The 12,735-nt window shown below is 40.1% G+C and overlaps 1 long non-coding RNA gene across 1 annotated transcript; it reads right to left on the bottom strand.

The window, feature by feature from the left end:
* Positions 1–2,987: 2,987 nt before the first annotated feature.
* Positions 2,988–12,690, bottom strand: LOC126044983 (uncharacterized). The gene is made up of 3 exons (XR_007507872.1): positions 8,916–12,690; positions 7,212–8,631; positions 2,988–5,804 (listed from the first exon to the last, which is right to left on the bottom strand). It is a non-coding gene; the product is annotated as an uncharacterized LOC126044983 (long non-coding RNA).
* Between the last annotated feature and the right edge of the window lie 45 nt (positions 12,691–12,735).

Consider the following 12,735-nt stretch of genomic DNA (forward strand, 5'->3'; position numbering starts at 1 on the left):
CAGCTGGACTTCATGCTGCTAATCACAACCCTTTGAGGCCACAAAAACCAGCACAGCTGGTTTTTAAACCACCTCACTGTCCACTTATTTAGTCTGCACTTCATCAGCTCGTCCATGAGGATGTTACAGGAGACAGTGTTGATAGCTTTGCTAAGGTCGAGGTAAGCAACACCCACTGCTCCTCATCTCCTCCACCAAGGTAGTCATCACATTGGAGAAGGCTATCCAGTTGGTGAAGGATGACGACTTCTTCATAAATCCTTGCTGACTACCCCTGATAACCATCTTGTCCCTCTTATGTTTGGAAACTGCTTCCAGAATTAGTTGCTCCACCACCTCCCCAGGGATTAAGGTAAGGCTAACCAACCTGTAGTTCCTCAGACCCTCCTTACCTTTCTTAAAGGCAGGGATGACACTTCTTTCCTCCACCAGCCCCCAGGAATCTCACCCAATTGCCATGACCACTCAAAGATTATTGAAACTGTCTCCTAGTCACTCTTCACACAACACTAGGAGCATCTCTGTTACGGATTTATTAGTTGTGGGCTTCTCACTCCTCATTTTTAAGGAGGCTATAATAGCAGTGTAGAAAACAATCCACATTTTTAATTTTTCACAGATAAACCTTTTCACTGAAGCACCAATGGAATAAATACTAATTTACAGATTACTAGTCCCAAGGTTCTAATGACAAGTCACTGAAGAGCTTAAGACAAATTTGTATCACTCCATCTGGTGGAGGCAAAAGCTGAATGTCTATTTCAACAATGACCATGACACAAAAACATTTTGCCATTGTTTTGCATGCTCCCTAAGAAAAAGACCTGAAGGAAAAAATGCTGGTTTTGTACTTGACCGCTCTCCAGAGGCACTTCTTGACTTGAAATCTGAGACCAGTTCTCTGATCGTTATCTTCCAACACAATCTCATTGCTCCAAGTCATTCCAGTGGATAGCTAGAAACTTCCAGAAAAATGGAAATTCAAATACGTTCAGGACTGATGATAAAACTACCTCACTGGAAAATGTTGTAAGAATTTTAGTGAAACTGGGGTTATGCTGTGGTATAGTTCTATATCTCTTACACAAATGAGTTCCCTCAAGCAAATAAATAACATGTTAATTCATAAGCTTTCTACCCCCCCATTTTTCCTCAGGAAACTCTAAATCTCCAAGATGATAAATCACTTTGCCCTTCAGTTCTTTTAAGTAAAAATGCTGAAGTCCTATTATGCTTTTCTAGGGCTCAAGCTACACAGAAAAAAGTGGCAGAGCTTTATGCCTTGCAACAAGCCTGCAAGGAGCCTGTGGGGAGGCGGTTTATGGTAAACGTAGGAGAAACATTGTACTACAGACCCAGTCAGAGAGCTCTGAAGTTGGCTGTTCTTCCCTTTGAAATATTTTTTTCTTTCCTCCCACTTTAGTCTATCTTTGCATAATCTCTTTTATTTTGTTCAAGTGAAGCAGCAAAAAATTCCCCCTCCTCTTTTTTTTTTTTTTTTTTTTTTTTTTTTTTTTGAAATTGAGAAGAACTGCTGGTACTCAGCCTCCGGTGGGAAAAATCACAGACTGAGGCACAGTCCTGGCTCACTTCTCCCACATTATTCACTCTGATGCAGTTAGAAGCCAATGCGCACTAATTGCTGTGATCTCTCCATTTGGCTTTTAACTTAAATAACCATCTGTAGGACAATCTCAGCTGCTTTCAGCAGCCAGAAGCACTTGAAAACAGCAGCCCCCTAACATTGTTTCATTTTTACAACTCTGAGGTCACAAAAGAGACCACTAACTGTTTCAATGAAACTCCATAGGATGGGCTTGGCTGCATGATTTGTTTCTGCTTTAGGATTTAATTTGAACAATATGGACTTTTCTCCATTAGCATAAAATAAATCAGCACTTTGCACTAGTTTCCCACGCATCACTTTCAACAGGCTGCCAACACTAGGATCATGTGGATAGATGACAAGCACTCAAACTACTTACATCTATTAAAGTCCATTGGTCACATCAGCTCTTGGTTTTGATCATTAAGTTGCATATCACTGTTACTTACTTCCCACAGTCACCAGGTTTAATAGACACACATGCCTTGTAATTCAGCCACAGAGCATATTTAGACAGTCATAAATTCAAATCAGGTAGCAGGGGTTTGAATAATATAAGACATTTTCCCTCAGTAAGGCAGTTATTTGAAATACACCATAGCTATACTTGCAGGATTTCAAGGAGATCAAGTATCGGAATTCATATTTTCCTTTCCCAGATTTCCATATTCATGTTAGCACATAAAATGCTGCTTTATATATAAATGATTTTGTTCCATAAATCTAACTGAGGTAAGTTTGAGATTTACTGAACTGGAGTCCAGTTATGTCAGTTCATCTTTAAAATAACGTGGGATGAAACAAATGATCCAAGTTAATAAAGGTAAGCCATTGAGCTAGCTGGAAAGAAGAGAATATTTTTCCACAAAAGACTTACAGGTTTCTTCTTCCCCCACACCACCCCTGCCTTAGTGCACCGTGCCGTAGGGGACATCACAGGTAGACAAGGAAACGCACTGGATTGAGGCAAAAAGCAAAAAATTAGCATGTTCTAGATGCCCCTACTCCTTAACAGCTGTACCATCCCATACCCTTACCAATTACGAGGCCGCACGCAAACTCAGTTTGCGGGCAGGAGACCAACACTCCATGGACAGTTTGGTTTCACACAGGTGATCTCTGCCGCAGGGCCAGCATGCTGCAATACAACATGGCCGCCACCCCACCATGCTAGTCTGAGACTCCACCCACCTCGTTCCTCAGCGGCCCTCAAGGCTCCATAGTGCCCCCACCCCTTCCCCACAACCACACGCTGCTGCGAGCTTTCTGCTTTTGGCCACACAACACACCCCTCACCCTCAAGAGGACAAGCAACATCAAGTCTATCTCCCCTCCATAATGGCAGACCTCCTGCCTCCCTCCCAGGGCTGGCTGCCTGCCTGACCCACCCAGCCCACTCCTGGGGAGCTTTCAACCATTTTCTACCCAAAAGAATAGGAGCAGCAACTCACCTCATGCTGTGGGGTGCAACAGCAAGCTCTTTAAATTGCCAACAGGATTTTTCTGAGACAGGGTGCCGGCTACCACAGCTGGCACCAACCAAGCTGATTACCAAGGGGGCTGTCTCCTCAGGGGCGGCCAGCAGCAGCCTCTTTAAACACTTTTAAACTGCCACCAGGGAAAGCCCAAATAAGACAACACGTTTCTTATCTACAGTAATCAATATGGTGCCGTGTAAAATGCTGTACTTCTCCATCTCAACGAGCTGTTCACCACTTAAATTAAAAATACAAACACAAAATTGAAAGTTACTCCAAACTTTCCCATTATGCCTATGCCTATTGCGTTTCTGACCCATACCCGATGCGGAGAAGGTGTCAGTACTGCCGGGGGAGCCTCACTAGTCAGGACACTGCCAGGAGCAGCATATTTTCTGGGGAGAGAGCAATAACGCAGCCACAGGTGTTTCAGCCGCCAGCCTGGCGATATGCAGAGGCGATACCCTCGATAGAGCAAAACCAGTCTTTAGTACTTTGCTTTTACAACACAGAGGAGCCATGACTGCTTTCCACAAGGTGCACATTCAGTGATTAACACTGAATATATGCTGGGGCAGGGGGGAGCCGTGGCAGTTTGAGGAGCTCACGTCAGAGAAGCTGCTGAAAGCCCCGACTGAGCGGCCTCTGTGAAGAGGGGCAAGCACAGGAATTAATTAGTGTATCTGTGCAGGTCATCTCAAACAGCCCACGCTTTCTCCCCTGGCCTGGCTGCATCAGGTAGGACCCCTCCGGTGGTCACCCTTCCCACAGACCGCTTTTAAATATCCAAGACCCCAGGACTTTGCCACCCAGTCCCGCACCAAAGGAGGTAGCACAGAAAGTGGGTTCAGGCCGAAGCGGTCAGTCTCGCACTTAATGCTTGATTTCCTCACATGCAAAACAAAGCTAAGTACATGCAGTTTTTAGTTGTGTAACCCTGAGTTCTGCATACCAAGAAACCACTTAAAAATAACCACATTTTCTAGTGGTTTTTTTTTGTGAAGCCATACCATGTCCTAAACTATCGATGAGCTAAGACACAGGATACACAGGTTTGGGGAGATTTAAAACAACAAAAAAAAAGAAAGATAAAACGAATCAGGAACTGAACTAGGGCATAGGCAGGAGAAGCATGTGATTCCTGGCTCTGGGTCCAGCAGACAGGGTTGGCAATCTTCCAGGTGTGTCTGCTGCGGAGAGGATTTCTACAAATAATTTTGCAAACTACAGCAGAGATCCAAAATATTTACAAAACATTCAGAAACACAGACTGCCATTCAGCTTTCTGCTCCAAGTGAAAATATGTATCCTATCCATGTTAAGGGGCTTTACCTATACCTAGACATTTCTATGATCATCTTTCAAGATCCAGTTATCTCTGGTCCAAATTATCTGTCATGCTTCTTGTCTAGACCAGTCTGTATATTGTCTATGTAAATTTATATGCCAGTTTTAGTTACAAAAGAAAGATGCACTTGCTGAAGAAAGAACTTGAATATGTATCTAAATACTACAATAAAACAAACTGCAGATGCTTCTCTGAAAACCATGAGAGGTTAAATATGCACATTTTTTTCTAAACACTTCATATTTCAATTGGCAACTATAAGCCAAATTATTCTGCCTAACCCCAAAGCAACACTTCTACAGAAGCATCAAAATTTCATGCAGAAAAGTTTTTTGAAAATGAGGGGATTTTTTTCTTAAGAGCTTACATGGATAGACTAAACATTTCTAGGTTTTTTTAAACATACAAAAATCAGATGCTGTCCACCTGCTAATCACCAAGGTCAGATAGAAAAAATCCAAATTGCTCCACATTCACATCTGAATTTTTGTGTATGTATAAAAACTTCATGTTGTACAACTGTTAGAGCAGTTTGGATTGAACCAAATATTGAACTAAAGAAGTAACTTCAGATTTTGTTAACAAACAATCATTTTCCCTGTATCACTGGACAATTCCAGCACAGCTGCAACCAGCCTCACTGGATACAAAGTCTTCCATTTTTGCATTTGCCCGAGATTCCAGTGCTGCAACAGCTCAACGAAGGGGCTTTTTTACCTTGGTAGGAGTGCAGTAAGTCTTCAGAATGTGCATATGTTTGTATTTGCAGAGTAGGTTATAGCTGGGGAAAAAAAGGGTAATTTTTTGGTTTATGGGAGGAAAGGAGAAAGACCAGTGCCATAGACAAGACATTCATTAAGATAAAGAAATCCCAGTTCTCCAAAGGGAAAAAAAATTAAGCTTTGCTTGAAGATCTTTCATGAAACAATTGAAGTGTGGTCGTTATCATTTCAGTCTCTTAAAAAGTGATAGCTGCAGATTTACATGATTGTCTGACCCAGCCTTGAAATTTGAGTTCTTTAGATTGTTTAAGCCCTAAATTCCATTCCAACCAACTAAAGACAATTTTTATCAAAAAGCTGTTGCACTAGCATGTAATCTTCCAATGAAATCTATCAAAACCACAGCAATAGGCCTAAAATAAGACACTAAAACTTGACAACCAAAAAAATTAGCTGCAATTATGTATCGTCTTATCCTCACTGCATCTACTAAAGTAGTCATCCTCTAAAGCCCATACAGAGCATGTTTTTGCAAGTCTGCAAATATTTTCATTTTCCTAAAGTACGACCGAAGAATCTCCCAGTGATGTTAAAATGTTGGGAGCAGCAGAAGAAAGCAAGACATTTTTCATATCAGGAAGTGAAACAACCTGCATTAATAAAAAAAAAAAAGAAAAACAAAAAAAAGAAAAATTGGTTAAGATGGAACAAACCCAATTTATTTACATATTACTTTCCCTCATTTTAAAATTTTTTATGTAGTTGGTTTATGGCATTTTTCACTTTCTTTTTCCAGACCAGAAGTGAAAAAGTTTAGTTAAAAATAAAAAAATATAGACATGAAATCTTCTATAACATTTACAAAATGTCTGTTTCATGTAAAAGATGAAATGTTTTGTTGTCTTCAAAATCCCCTTTTCACTCTATTGTGGCTGAATCTATGTGCCAAAACAGACGCATGTTTTATAAGTGGTATTCCTTATGCTTACTTATGCTTATGCTTACTGATAAGGCAGTGTAAGAGAGCAGGAGCTGCTGTCTCAGAGCAGATATAAGTGGGTTATTTTTGAGGGAAAGATTCTAATACATAAACCCAGTATTATCTAGTTGTTACTAGTGTTTTTCACTTGTATCGCTCAAGGCATCCCTTAAAGGGAGCCAGGGTCCTTAGTAGGAGACCTATTATTCTTTTCTAAATAAAACAAACATCATCTACAAGGAGCATGTTAGTGGACAAACACTGACAATGGAGAGTAATTTTGAATAAAGTGCTGTACTCATCATACATTCTTAAAGCAAGATGGGAACAATTTTAAACGATTCTAATAGCTGACTGGAACAACAATGGAAACATTGAGAAAACTTCTTTCATTTTACTGAAGCAGAAACTGGCATCTGACTACACACGTATAAAGCTCCCTTCTAGCAGAATACAAGCATCTGAAGATCAGAACATTTGTATGTGTGGCTGCACACCAAGATCAGGTATTTTCAAACCCAGCCTAATACTCAGATGTCTAGTTGAACAGTTGAATGTCTCAACACCCCAGTGTTTGACACAGTTATTTAAATACCTTAAACACGTAGATGTTTTTGCCAATTTCTACTCTAATCTGCTTTCACTAAAGGAAAAGTAATGAACTAGTAGATACTATTTCACATTTAATTAAGGTACCAAGAGAGGAGGTGGGTGAAGGATGAAGAAAAGGGACAGAAAATATTATTCTAGACTACTTGGCCATACTTACTAACATTTCTTTGGACAAAAATTGGCTCCTCTGAAGATCTCCAGAGGTTCCTCCACTGATTGTGTATGAATGCTACAAGAAATACTAGGCAACTTCTACTACCTGGGATCCAGATTGTTGAAGATAGATGCCTCATGGAGTGAGAATAGCTCTTAAAAATAATAAAAATATAATGCCATAGGGCAACATCAGTGCCAGTTCTAATATCATTTTGCTTTTCTGCATAATAGTCTAGTGGGTAACACCATTGGCTGGGAAGTGGAAAATCTATGTTCTAGGTTTTCTTAACCTGAAAGGCTCTGAACTTACATCTTCCAACTTGTAGAAGTGTATCTTAAGCAGCAGGTGAAGGCCCTTTTGTGAGGGTTGAAGTGGAAAGAGGGGGCACTCTTCAGCCTTCCTAAGGCCATGCAGTCAACAACGCCAGTCATGGGGCCAGAAGAATAGTAGGCAAGCAGGACTCTGCGTGCTCTCATCTGAAAGAGGGCACAGTGGGGGATATCATGCTCTGCTACCAAGCAAGTGTATATATTTTACCCTAGACTGTCCCTGGCTATAACCCTAAGTGGGAGAACAGCTGTCAAGATTCATCAATATTGTTGGGCTGAACCTACACCCTACTTGCTTCAGCAACAGAACTAGAATTGACCAACTTCTTATTTGCTGCCTTGTTGAGTATTTGACTTTAATCTTCAAGTAATAGCATGGCCAGCCTTCAAGGGAGGCATGAAAAACAAACTCACTCTGAATTCACAGTACCTGGTGGCTGAGGTGCTTTCCTGAAATACAGATTAAAACTACCTTAGACTGATGCAGCCTTGAAATACAGCCCTACCCTCTTACTCTTGGAGCAGGTGCTGTAGTAACCACCACTGTAAGGGGTGGACAGACATCAATAAACTGTGTTCCAGGAGACCAGGGTTGTGTCTTGGGTGACTTTGGACAAGCCACTTCACCTTAGTTTGCCTCATTAGAATAGTTTCACTTTTGAAAACAACAACAACAACCAAAAAAACCCCAACCAATGCTAACAACCAAAAATAAATCAACTAAAGCTCACTGGTTTTAGCTACAGTAAATTTTCTTTTCCTCTTAGCCCCATTTTTCACTTTCAGCCCATTACTTAAATACCACAGCTGAGGCAGAGTAGACACAAGAGCTTCATGTTCTACAGTCACAGGAGGGCAGGGGCAAGAGGAAGACTATTTTCTGTGAAAAAACAAGGAATAATTGGATATTTCTTTTTTTTTTTTTTAAAGGATAGTTTTTATAGCCCACTGCAAGCAAAAAAATATATACTCCTTAATTATTGAAAGCCTCTGGAAATTTTCAGTAAGGTCCACAACAGGCCGATTGGAAGAATTACTATAAACAAAGAAACAAGTGTATTGGCAGAATGTCTAGTCAGGTTTTTCTGGAGAAGTTGTCATCTGAGTTCTTCCTCTTAATAGCACGTCACCTTGATGTAACGCGTACCATCACCCCCACCCCCACCCCATAAATTATATTTCACACACTGAAGTATAAAATTAGATTTCCCTGAAATTTCTAGCTGTCCATGAGTTTCACTTTGGTTTTGTGAAGAGACGTGCTGATCTTCCTATTGTCTGAAGAGACCATGGTACTTCAGTTGCTGATGAAAACGTGCCTGGCCAGAGTCATAGTATTCAAGCACACTTTTCTTTAGATACTTCTATTTTGGAATTTCCAGCAGGTGAAATACAAATTTCTGTTAAAAGAGGATTTTGTATGTTTAGGGTACTTTTATCAGTCATTTCATGAAGGAAACTAAGTAATCTGCATGAGCACCATGCATATTGGAATTGTTCAGGACACAGCTTCCAAAAATTTGAGCCCGTTCTAGAGTTTAATGTTTTTCATTGGAAGAGATTTAAGTTAGGTTGTGATGAAGCAGAAACTGGCTCCTGACAAAAAAATCCTCCCCCACCAAAACCACAAATATAAGGGTTTAGCAAGAATTCTCCTGAAAAGAAAAGAAAGATTATTACTAACCTTTCACTTATGGGTATAGTGTACTTCATTAACTTGCATTGCATTTGGTTGTTGAAATCCGTATGTGTGTCCACACAACCAGATAGCAGGGCTGTTGTGTAGAAATCACCATAGAAAGGGCTTCCACCATCAGGAAAAAAATAAGACTCATATTTAGAAATACCAGTCCTTCAGACAAAACTCCTATTTCCTTATTCACCCATTTTGTAACATTCAGAGACTGCAAGATTTTCTATTCCATCTTGTGAAGAAACATTGGAAAGAAAACAGTTTTATTGAGTTGATTTCAATTTGAACTGGAAATACCAGTTCATTTGGATTTTTCGGGAAAATAAACAAAAGGTAGGTATCCTCTCACCAGCAAGCTGGTACCAATATACTGACTCAAATATAATTGAAGCCTGTGCCCAACAGCTGTGTTTGCAAAGCTGCTGAAGGTACAAAATATATACTTTTTTTTTTTTTTAAAAGGAGAATGCTTAATCATCAATATTTGGGCCAAAACACCCTGAGTTCAGGATTACTTCAAACTACAGTTTTGTTTTTCCCCTTATAAAGACAGTCCTTGCTTCACACATAAGTCACACATAACCTATTATTCTGAAACACACTGGTCCTTTCTAACATTCGGACACTTCAAATCAATACTCCTGACTTCAGTTTGCACTAGTCTTTAGTTGTCCAAGGATAAATGTTGAGTTGCTTGATTTTACTCTCTAAATCTCAGCACTTCCCTTCCACTCCCTTCTATCTTACACCTTCAGCCTTCCAAGCCTCTACCTCCAGTTGTGTTCCCTCACTTCAGAGATCTCCACTTCTCAGACTTTATTGTTGGTTGCTTACTATCTTGGCTGCTTTCAACCTTCAAATCTCAACTCCCCCTTTGTTCTTCTAGTCACTGGTCTTTTTATACTCTCTCTGCTATTCCATCCTTTATACTCTTCTGGACTTCTTAGACCTATTTCTTCCATTTATGTAAACGATTTCTAACCCTGATCTCTGTCCTTGCTTCATTCTTGCCCCCCAGCATCTGACATTGTCACTAAAGCCCTTACATCTGAACCAGAATATTTATCCCATAGTCTTGCTTAATCTCTCCATTTCATTTATTCTTCACATGCTCCCAGCTCTCACTTCAAATTGAAAACACAGCTTTTTGCGTAGCATTTCAGAACTGCACTTTTTGATTTCTTACATCTTAGCAAAGGGGGGCATCTGTATCTGTATTATTTATATGCAGAAAGCATTTTGGTCATGCACGTTGTGTGACTACATAAAAATTGCATTGTTCTGTGTCTCCACACCACCTCTGAGGGTTCCAGGATTCTGTGTGGTGAAAAAGCACAAGGGAATTTTGGAAGATCGTATTTTCCACTGACAGCTCATTCTGAGCTGAAGTGAGTACACACAGCAGTGACATTTTTAGCTGTGAGTCCAAATGAATTTTTTTTTTTTGTGGTAAAAGCCAAGCTAGCCCTAGTATTCAAAGGCCTGCTGCTATATCCACTTTCTTCAGTTAATACTTGGCCCAACCACATCTACCTCTAACCTGACATTCAGCTTCAGTCTTGTGGGTTTTTTGAATTTGGCATAATCTACATAGCTGCAAAATACTTAGCGCCAGCCTCCACTAGTCTGGAGTTGTCATTAAAACATACCTAATATGTCTTACAGACAGGAAACTGAAGATTCTATGAAAAGCAGATATGTTCTCATAAAGACAGATCCTGCTGTCAGACATTGCCTTATGAGCAGCTAGGACTGAGCATAGCACCTCAGTCATACAGCGCACAATCTCACACCCATGTGCAATGCACCCCCAGGGCAGAGGAAGGGATGTTGCCCCATTTCTTAAGCTTGGGTAAAAAAAACAGTAGGAGAAAGTTCCTGGTGTTTTTCTCCCCTTTGCACCAATGTAAAGGGCAGAGAATGAAGTGCTTTAGTAGGAGAAGATATAAAGCATATTCCTTCATGAATATGGAAGAACTCCCTGATGTTATTTTTTTTCTTAATTGACTGGATTTTGTCCAGAGCAGAGAAATAAGCAGAACTGATTAATTGTAACATTAATGAAGACCATGTATGTTGGGCTCAGACACCTATTTGTTCAGTTGTCAGAGTACCTGAATCCAATACAAACATTTGCAAAGAGCAGAGACAGGGATTACAATATTGTCATAGAGTTCGTGACTTTCTTCCAAGACCTTTCTGCTAGGTCCCATTCATGCTTACTTCTCACTTCTTGCATTCTCTGTGAACGCCCTTCATGGCCCATGAAATAACAGTGCATGAAAGAAAGTTTTAAGACTCTGGAGCCAGGAATATGGAAAGTACAGCTTTTTCTTCCTTGCCTGCAGTAGTTGTTTCCTCCTCTAAACCCCAGGTGTTAGTTTTGCACAGTCATATCCTGAGTTACCGATTCAAGCTAGTTTATGAGATATGGACAACTGTAGCTGCCACAACCTCTCAAACACACTGCATTGCTCTAATTTACATGTATGAAAGTGAAGGGCTTTGCTGCTAACCCCCTCAAACACTTCCACAACTGGCAAAAGTTAAAGCAACTACCTTTATTTTGGATTCCAATTATCCTTCTGTTACTTGTCTGTTTGTTATGTTTGTATGGGCAAGCAGATTATTTAGGTAGACGAGACCTATACTGACAAGACAGGATTTTTGTGCATTTCATAACTCTGCTCACAAGAGAAGAGCAGACAGTTCAGAATGGCATACAAGTTGCAGTTTTGCCATGAATTCATTATCAGTGAGAAACTGGTGGCCTTAGTTGGCATTGGTACAGCAACAAACTGAAAGCTCTAACTTGGCTGAGGAGCTGAACCAGTAGGCCATAAAAAGGGGCCGAATCATCTATCAACGTTCTGGATGATTTCCACCTGAAGTTAAATGTTCAACTATTTTCCCCACCAGCACACAATCCAATTGTGTTGCCAATCGTATTTATAATTAGCACACGCAAACCTGCCTCATTTTCTCAGTTGGCTTCCTAGCAAGTACATGTGTATAGGGAAAAAAACACATGCCCCTTATTGGTACTAACCAAAATGGTTGTTAGTAAAATGTGTGAATGAGAACTGAGATCCAGATTTCCAAAGATACTGAAACATATGTGAACATTTCTATAATCAGTCTAAGCTTCCTGATAAATAAGTAGCCTGTGACCAAGGAGTCACATTTCTCTTTTGCTTCGTTAGCACAAAATGAGTAGAACGAAGTTTCTTCATCTCGGCTCCACCAACACAAGCTCATCGGGAGCTCATTGGAAAGAAACTATTTTGGATTTCCAGGGAAAACAATTTGTGCATTTCTGAGGAACTGACAAATTTAGATTGCTAAATCTCATTTCAACAGCACACAAATAAATTTTGATTTAATGTCTTAAATGTCTAAATGGCTTTCAAAAAATTTCTACCCAAGACCCTTATAAACTGCAACAGTGAGTGAAGCAACATTAAAATAACTTTTTAAACCTGGGGCTGAATTGAACACTGATTAAGGCATTCTCTCTCCCGAAGAGGAAGTCCCATCAGAAATTATTTAAACCTAGGAACAGGCAAGTCCTTATAAACCCTAGAATTCCAACTTAGACATCCATAGTAATTATATATAAATGGCAATGGTGGGAATTTTGTAAATGGTGGTGTAAATATGTAATTCAGCATAATAGCATCTATTTTAGCAACACCACAACAACCAAGCAAAAAGTAGGACAGAAACTTGCAAAAACTAAGTATGAAACCACATATTTGGTTTTATTGTCCCCCCTGCCTCCCTACTCTCCCCCCCCAAAAAAAACCCCACC

The sequence above is a fragment of the Accipiter gentilis genome, chromosome 12 (assembly GCF_929443795.1).
Source record: "Accipiter gentilis chromosome 12, bAccGen1.1, whole genome shotgun sequence".
Lineage (NCBI taxonomy): Eukaryota > Metazoa > Chordata > Aves > Accipitriformes > Accipitridae > Astur > Astur gentilis.